The 8,686-nt window shown below is 38.8% G+C and overlaps 1 pseudogene; it reads left to right on the forward strand.

The window, feature by feature from the left end:
• Positions 1 to 1,851: 1,851 nt before the first annotated feature.
• Positions 1,852 to 2,760, forward strand: LOC149243257 (20 kDa chaperonin, chloroplastic pseudogene; annotated as a pseudogene).
• Positions 2,761 to 8,686: the final 5,926 nt, after the last annotated feature.

Genomic DNA, 8,686 nt, shown 5'->3' on the forward strand with positions numbered 1-8,686 from the left:
TCAACTAACTGAATCATAAGTTTACTGGATATACGCTAGTTTCATTAATCACAGTTGCGTATATATGCGGGTATCCTTAACTGAAGTAGCGTATATGAATATGAGTATGAAAATGAAAGGATTATTGATTTGCTAATACTGATTCACCCCCCCCCCCCCCCCTTTTAGTATTATTTCCAACAATTGGTTTCAGAGCATGTCCTTTGGTAGAAGCTTGATCGCTTGAAGGAGATCCACAGAATAATGGGAAAGAAAGCGCGTCAAAAGAAGAAGACAACTCAAAGGAACAATGATAGCCTGCCAGTAAGTGGAAACAAGGATCCAAATTCTGAATCACCCCAGAGTGAAGCTGAACAAGCAAATGAAGTATCAGATAAAATCATAGATCAACAAGATCCACTTAGCAAAAGGGAAAGTGCCCTCAAATAAGAAGTTATCAGCTTAAAAGCTCAGCTGGAATATTCCTTCAGAGTTCATCAAATGTTGCAGGAGCTGAATGAAGAAAAAGAAAAGGATATTCTCAAAATAAGGCAACAAGTGGAAGAAGGAAGAAATTCTGAAGAAATTTTGAAGAAGAAATGTCTTGAAAAGGAAGAACAACATCAAGTTGAGGTAAATATCTTGAAAGGTAAAATAGAAGAAAAGGATAAACTATTACGATTTCAAGATAGTACTAAGAGTTTGGATGATATTCTTAGTAGTCAAAGGTCGGCTGCTATCAAAACGGGTCTTGTTTTTTATGAATCTGCTAAAGGTGAATCTAGCTCACAAGGTGAGGCAAGGAACTCTAATGAGAAATAAAAAATGATCAACAAGGAGATGAGAAGACAACCCCATCAACAGCCAAGGAAAGGAATTCCTCAAAGAAAATATTTTGCTCCTAACTTTGGAAGTGATAGACGATTATTTCCTCCAATGAATAATGTTGAATGTTATGTATGTCATAATCTTGGACATGTTGCAGCCAGATGCAGAAGTAGAATGGTTCAAGACTGTCAAACAGAAAGATCATCATGTTCCAGGTACTTTAAGGGATATTGTTTTGCTTGCAATATGTTTGGTCACAAAGCCATTGACTGTTTTAGGAGGAATATGAGACATGTAAGATGTTATGCATGCTAAAAGCATGGACATATAGCAAAAGAATGCAGGAGAAGATTGTGGACACCAAACCAAAAGAAGAAAACATCATCACAGTTGAAGATATGGAAAAAAAAGGAAGTACAGCCAGAAAGATGTGGCACAGTAGAGTACACAGAGATGATAGATTCAGAGGAAGCTGGATGTGTGGAACATCAGTGTTCTAAATCTCATACGCAGGTTTCATGAAGACAAGTCGTGTATATACGCGAGTTATATGCTACACAGTCGCGTATATGATGTTATGAAGAAAAGCAGTAGTACAGAAGTCTGATATGGTTCAGTCACTGTTTTGATGACGGCATGGTACAGGTTCAGGGGGAGCATATTGTTAGCATCTCTCATAAAACAATAATAAATCCAAAAAAATAAATCAATTAATTAAATATTCCAAGTTGGGAATTTGTGCCTAACTCTTGGGTTGTTCCTCTAAGATAGGAGTTAGTTTAGGTAACTCCTATATCGGTGTGTGTCTAATGAGAAATTATCTCAACCAAAGGAGAAATTATCTCAACCAAAAGTGTCTAAGATAGCACGCACTATCTTGAGAACACTATCTCTCATCTATTTATTTGTAACACTATATTCAATTATTTGGATGAATGAAAATGTGAGAGAGAAGCATGAGGCTTCAGCCTTTTTCCGCCATTCTTTGGTGTCTGGTTTATTATGTGTGCTTTATATATTTTTCTGAGTTAATTTCATTTTCAATATGTGGTATTGGAGCTGGGTTGTGCGCCCACCTCGCGTGTAGGATTATTGTCGTTTGAAGGCTTAAGTTCTTCCATCAATGCCTCTTCCTCCAGAGCTCCTTGCAGCGTCGCCATTCGCCAACAACCATTCAGAAGAAATTTGGTTGTTAAAGCGGCCACAACTGTGGCCCCAAAGTTCACTACAATCAAGCCACTAGGTGATAGAGTGCTCGTAAAGATTCAGGCCGTTGAAGAGAAAAGTCGAGGTGGAATTATATTGTCTGATACTACCCAAGACAAGCCCCAGGGTGGTGAGGTCGTAGCTGTGGGCGAGGGAAAAAGTTTTAGCCAAACTCAGGTTGAACCCAGCGTTCAGCTTGGAGCCAAAATTATTTATTCGAAGTATGCAGGTACAGAGCTCGAGTTCAATGGAGTTGATCATCTTCTTCTTAAAGAGGATGACATTGTTGGCCTTCTTGAGACAGATGACATAAAGGACCTCAAGCCATTGAATGACCGTGTTCTGATCAAGGTAACAAAAGCCGAGGAAAAAACAACTGGAGGTATACTGTTGACAGAGACTGCTAAGGAAAAACCTTCCACTGGAATGGTGATTGCTGTAGGACCGGGTATGTATGATGAAGAAGGAAACAGGAAGGCACTTAACATTTCTCCGGGAAACACTGTGCTGTACTCAAAATATGCAGGCAATGAATTCAAAAGTAGCGATGGATCTCAGTATATCTCAATGAGGGTGTCTGATGTGATTGCTGTGATGTCTTGAATCTGTTTGGTTTGTTTACCTGCTGCCAAGGAGTGAAATTGCTGCTCCATTTGATTGTTACATGGAATCTGAATAAACCTTTTACATAGGGGATGCAGATTGACAATTTCAGCAATCATTGAATCACAAGCAACGAGTATGCTGCGTTGCAGCATATAAAAATGAAATAATGTTATTGCACCGTGGAACTATGACGAACAAGATGAAGCAATGAAGCTGTGGAACGTTCAAAAAAAAAATTGCTGGCAAACTGTGCGTGGCATGTAGCTCGATCTCTCTCTGCAAGGTACGATGCAAGCTGGACTACAGCATACGCTGTCTTACGTGACTTCTCAAAATACATTTTTTTAAAAAAAGAAAAAGTTTGCTTTGAAATTTTTAAAGGAGATACGCTCATTTTTAAAGTGACTCCATTCACATTTTAATTCACCTTTTTAAAAGAATTTCATAAAATTCTATTCAATGGGAGTTTAAAAGAAATTATTGGAGTGATAAGGTGTGTTTTTTATTTTGAGTGATAAGTGAGTGGAATGTGAGAGAATGAGTGGGGTGAGAATGAAGTTTAACACTTAATGTTTCATGAACTTTAATGGGTTAGAGTTAGTGGAGAATAATATTTGGGACGAAGAGAGAATTAATGGTGAATATGATGAGAGATGAGAAAGGCTGTTTTAATTTTCGAAATCTTTGAAGTGATAGATTTTCAAAGCAAAGCTCATTGATGTAGGAGGTTGAGTTAGGTCTTTGAACGCATTTTTTTCAAAATTTGTGAGTGTCAAATTCTCATTGTTTGAGAAAGCTTCCATGGCAATGTTGTAAAAGATGAAAGGTTGATGATCTCAATACTCAATAAAGACATATTATTTGTGGTGATTGTGTCCAAGATCCGCCCGAAATTGAATAAGGGGATCTTAGGTACACCATGTGTATTTGTGATGGCGAGTGTTTTTATGGCTTCATGTTGTTGCTTATGATTTGTGTCTAGTTTTGACACATAAATGATCTCATTTAACACACATAAAGTTCAATGCAAGCAAGCACAACACTTGTAACAGAATAGCTTCAAGGAAGGATAATTAAGCTCAACACATGCATTTGTGTCACTACAACAAATAATCAAAATTTTCAACATCGGCATTCTACCTCAACAAACAAATTGACTCAATATAATCAAGTTCATGAATCTGTAGACTCCAGCATTTCAAAGCAATGTCTACATCACTACAATCAAGTTAATGAATCTGTAAACTTCAACGTTTCAAAGCACAGTCTACATCAACATTATTGAACTTGTAATCAAACTCAAATTACATTGAATTGTAAGGGTGCATTCTCGGTTGAAACCGACACCTCCATCGAGTCAAATTGAATTCATTGTAGTGAGTCATTGAAATCATTGTAAGCTTTTTGGGTGCATTTTCGACAGTGTTCGACACTCAAGTGAGTCCATGAATTTTAACTCTAAAGCAAACAAGCAACAAGTTCACATCTCCTGCAAGCAAGCGTGAGTATTCATTCAAGCAATTTGCATCACAACAGTACAAAGTTCAAACCTTCAAGCGACCCAGCGTGAAGTTCATTGCAGCAACCATCAAAGCAACCAAACAAGTTCAACTCTAACACCAATCAAGCAAGTTGAGATCGACATCAAGTGAGTGTGGCTATTCATTCAAGTGAGCGTGAAGTCATTCATGCAAACATGATCGTCATCAAGCGAGCGTGAATTCCAGAGTTTAAGCAAGAAAGTTCTACAACTCTAGCAAGTGTTCTCAGCAAGTACAATAAGCAACAAATCAAGCGAGCGTGCCATTCAAGTCCCATAGCAAGCGAGCCTGTCATCCAAGTAACAAAATCAAGTGCAACAGTTCAAAGCACGACATCTACGACAAGAGAGCCTGATTTCAAGTGAGCAAGTTCAGATGGCGCAACATATTCAGTTGTTAAACATTCTTCACAGTTTGATCATCTCCAGTGATGAAGACATGGTCCACATTAGCAAAGAAACTCTTGCCGATATTTCACGGCATCTTCAACAAACACATGAAACCATTGAGTTTCTTCAACTAGAGTCGCAACTACAAAGAGATGAGCTACAACAAAAGAGTGCTTCTTCCAAGTCATTCAACCATATAGATGAAGATAAAGATGTCGATTCCAAATCACTCATCCAAACAACTTCAAGTGTCGAAGTTGTTCATGATCAAATTTCTTCCAAACCCATCATCAAGCCCTGGGAAGAGATTCAAAATAACAAGAATCAACGAGGCTTAGGATATGTCACTGATGACACCAACCTACATATCCCAGATTATTCCAAGCCAATTAAGTTTGTGAGTGCAGGATTTCTTAAACAACTTACCTCAGTAGGTTTTGAGAAAATTGCAGACAAACAGAATTGCACACAACCTGAAGTTAATGTCCAACTGAAATGTTCTCATTGTCAAAGAACCGGTCATATGGAAGATCAGTGTTTTGATCTCCATCCTTGTTGCCATTGTGGCAAGCCCAATCATTCCTCAGAAAAATGTAGCAACCAACAAAAATCAGCCAGATTGAAGATACATTATGAATGGATCGATCCTTGGGAATGGTCATCCACAGTCAAAAGATTGTCTCAGTTCTACAACCGACTACAATCACACATAGTGCAACCAACAGTGAACCGATGATGGTACTCTCATGCAATTGAACGAGGGAGTACAACAGTGAAACTCTCCTACACCTGAAGGGGGGGAGTTCAAATATATTTTGGAGAAGATTGTCTCTCTTTTCCGCTGACAAAAGGGGGACATGTCAATGAAATTGACAAGTGGTTGTCAGACTGAAAGTCCCGACAACATCAGCGAAGTAGCTAGTGGGCATCTTCATCAGCCAATGGGCATTTGTCATCAGCAGTGAGCATCAACAAATTCGCCAGTGGGCGATCGACAGCCAAAGCAGCAGTGAGAAGCTTTCATCATAGCAAAAACAACATTGAGTTGTTTTTCGACATCTTCAGCCAGTGGGCAATCATCATCAGCAAACACGCCAGTGGGCGTTCATCAAATTGTGTCAGTGGACACCAGATGCTGTTTTCAAACAAAGGACAGTTGGATCCTTTTGCGGCTTGGCACGTGATGGAGTTGTCAAGCAACATTCAGAGATGAATCAGGCATGCAGCTGATTCATGTTCTCTTCAGATTTGAGTTTTTTCCAGCATCTAGTTTTGGCGGTTTTTTCAGGCAATGTTTTTGAGGATCAACATGAGAACTTGGAAGATGGTTCCTTGTTCTTATTTTGGATTTATCATTGAAGGGGGGAATGTTAGCCTCTCTCATAAAACAATAATAAATCCAAAAAAAAAAAATTTAATTAAGTATTCCAAGTTGGGAATTTGTGCCTAACTCTTGGGTTGTTCCTCTAAGATAGGAGTTAGTTTAGGTAACTCCTATATTGGTGTGTGTCTGGTGAGAAATTATCTCAACCAAAGGAGAAATAATCTCAACCAAAAGTGTCTAAGATAGCACGCACTATCTTGAGAACACTATCTCTCATCTATTTATTTGTAACACTATATTCAATTATTTGGATGAATAAAAATGTGAGAGAGAAGCATGAGGCTTCAGCCTTTTTCCGCCATTCTTTGGTGTCTGGTTTATTATGTGTGCTTTATATATTTTTTTGAGTTAATTTCATTTTCAATACATATACTTCAAATAATGCTTTGTTGGCATTATGGTTGGAAGTCTTTGGTGATGATGCTTATTGACATATCTTGCTTGACCAAAAGAATGGATTGCAGGTTACAAGTCTAGATGCTAGTGACAGATGCTTATAATGTAGATCATATGGTGTATGATAGCTACTGATAAGTATCATGGTCTTGTTTAGGTCCTTGGTCTTTGTGAGTCATATGATATATTTTGTTACCCCACTATGCATGGGATGGATGATGTAATGAGTCATGTATAAACATTTGATATATCCCCACTTGGTTGGGTGGATGAGTAAAAAATGGTGTATTCCCACTTGATTGAGAGATTGATGTATGTATAGAGTCATGTTATGCTTTTGCAGACCTTGCATGTGCTCAGGGGGAGCATGGATGGATTGGTACATCTTGGCATATACAAAGGGGGAGCTCAATCAGAAACTTCAGCATGTTCTCAGGAGGAGTATGGACAGCAGAATGTATATCAAAGAAGAGAATATCTTCGTCCGCCCTTTGCCCTTGATGTCAAAGGGGGAGAGTGACTTGCTGTAGTGGTTGCCATCAAGTCCAAAGGGGGAGATTGTTGGCATTATGATACAATTGTTGTCCTTGATGACAACTCACTCAGAGGTATGATACAGGTGATGGCAACTTAATCAGATGACAGATCTAGTGCAGTAGGTCAAAAGAAAGGTATACGCAGGTTAGACTTGATGAAAGTGCGTATACACGCGGGTGAGCAAAGCAAAAGGCGCGTATACGTACACACGCAGGTTCACATAAGTAAAGGTGCGTACATGTTGAAAAACTAAGTGTTGGTCCGTGGTATTTGGTCCATGGTATTGGTCCGTGGTATTTGTTCCGAAGTGTTGACACCGGGTATTGGGTCCAAGGTATTGGTTCAACATGGTTTTGGGCCATGGTATTGAGAGAAGCCTAAACCTATATAAGGAGAAGATCATTAGGCCAAGGGGTGAAGTGAGAAGGTGATGAATATCTGATGAAGTGTGAGATCTAGTATGTTGGTTATGGGTTTGTGATGCTTAGCTTGATCTGAATCAAGGATGCACCTATGCGGATGATGATGGATGATGGATCAGGATATTAAGGCTTGGAATGTTTATGATTATATGGTTTGATTATGGATATACTAGATCTAAATTATTGATGCATGTTTATTCTATAAATGTTATGTTCTGATGTCTGAAATAGCTGCAAAGTTATAAGTTAGAATTTGCAGATCTGTAAGCGGGTTGTCTTCGGTAAAAGCGCGTATACACGCAGGTTGGATTCGTCCGAGTAGCGTATATAGTATGAAGTATGATATTTGAAGTTGCAGTTGGATCTGGTTGTTGTTCTGGTGACTGTGTTGTTGACAGGGTTTTCAGATATTCAGTATTGGGTGATTCAGAGTTGATGATTATATTGTAGTGATGATCGTTTTGTATTTATGGATCCAGTATGAAAATGTATGAAACGTGGTCCTTGGATGATCGTAGGCCGGCGCCTACGTACTGGTAAACACATTGGCCAGTACAAGAGACAGGGGGTTGTAGCTCCCTTCCAGGAGCAGCTGGAAAACGAGTGAAGGTTGGAGCCTTCAGTAGGCCGGTGCCTACATACTAGTAAATGGATCGGCTAGTACAAGAGCTAAGAAGGTTGTATCCTTCTGCAGGTAGAAGCCTGTGTACTGGTATAAGACTGCACTAGCACTATTGTAAAAAGAAGTTTCTTATTAAAGGAAGATAGAGACGAATTGCAGCAGGTGGTTTTCACCCACATTGGGTTTCCACCTTATATCATGGTGTTAATGTGTGCTCCTTATGTGTGATGATCTGTTCTGTTTTACTGCACTTGTTTACTGTTGATATGGTTAATAATTTTCTGATGTACTCATTGAAGATCAACTAACTGAATCATAAGTTTACTGGATATACGCTAGTTTCATTAATCACAGTTGCATATCTACATGGGTGTCCTTAACTTAAGTAGCGTATATGAATCTGAGTATGAAAATGAAAGGATTATTGATTTGCTAATACTGATTCACCCGCCCCCCCCTCTCAGTATTATTTCCAACACCACAACCTCGGTGATGGTGTAAGGATCATATCAAAGTGGTCAAAGCTTTTGAGGGGCTCTTGCAAAGCATTTGTTTTGCAAATGCAACCAAACATTGTCGCCCACTTGAAACTTATGTGGCACCCAATTTTGATCATGGATTTATCTGTACTTAGTATTGGATTTTTCCAAAATATAATGAAACTGATGGTGGATGACTTTAATGTGTTTTATAAAGTTGATGGATTTATCAGCTTTAGATTGAATATGTGCAGATTATGCATGTGTAGTTGCAAGAGCCATTGCAACATTAATGTG

Source organism: Pinus tabuliformis, chromosome 8 (genome assembly GCF_031772625.1).
Source record: "Pinus tabuliformis cultivar Carrire ecotype Pingquan chromosome 8, CPIR1, whole genome shotgun sequence".
NCBI lineage: Eukaryota > Viridiplantae > Streptophyta > Pinopsida > Pinales > Pinaceae > Pinus > Pinus tabuliformis.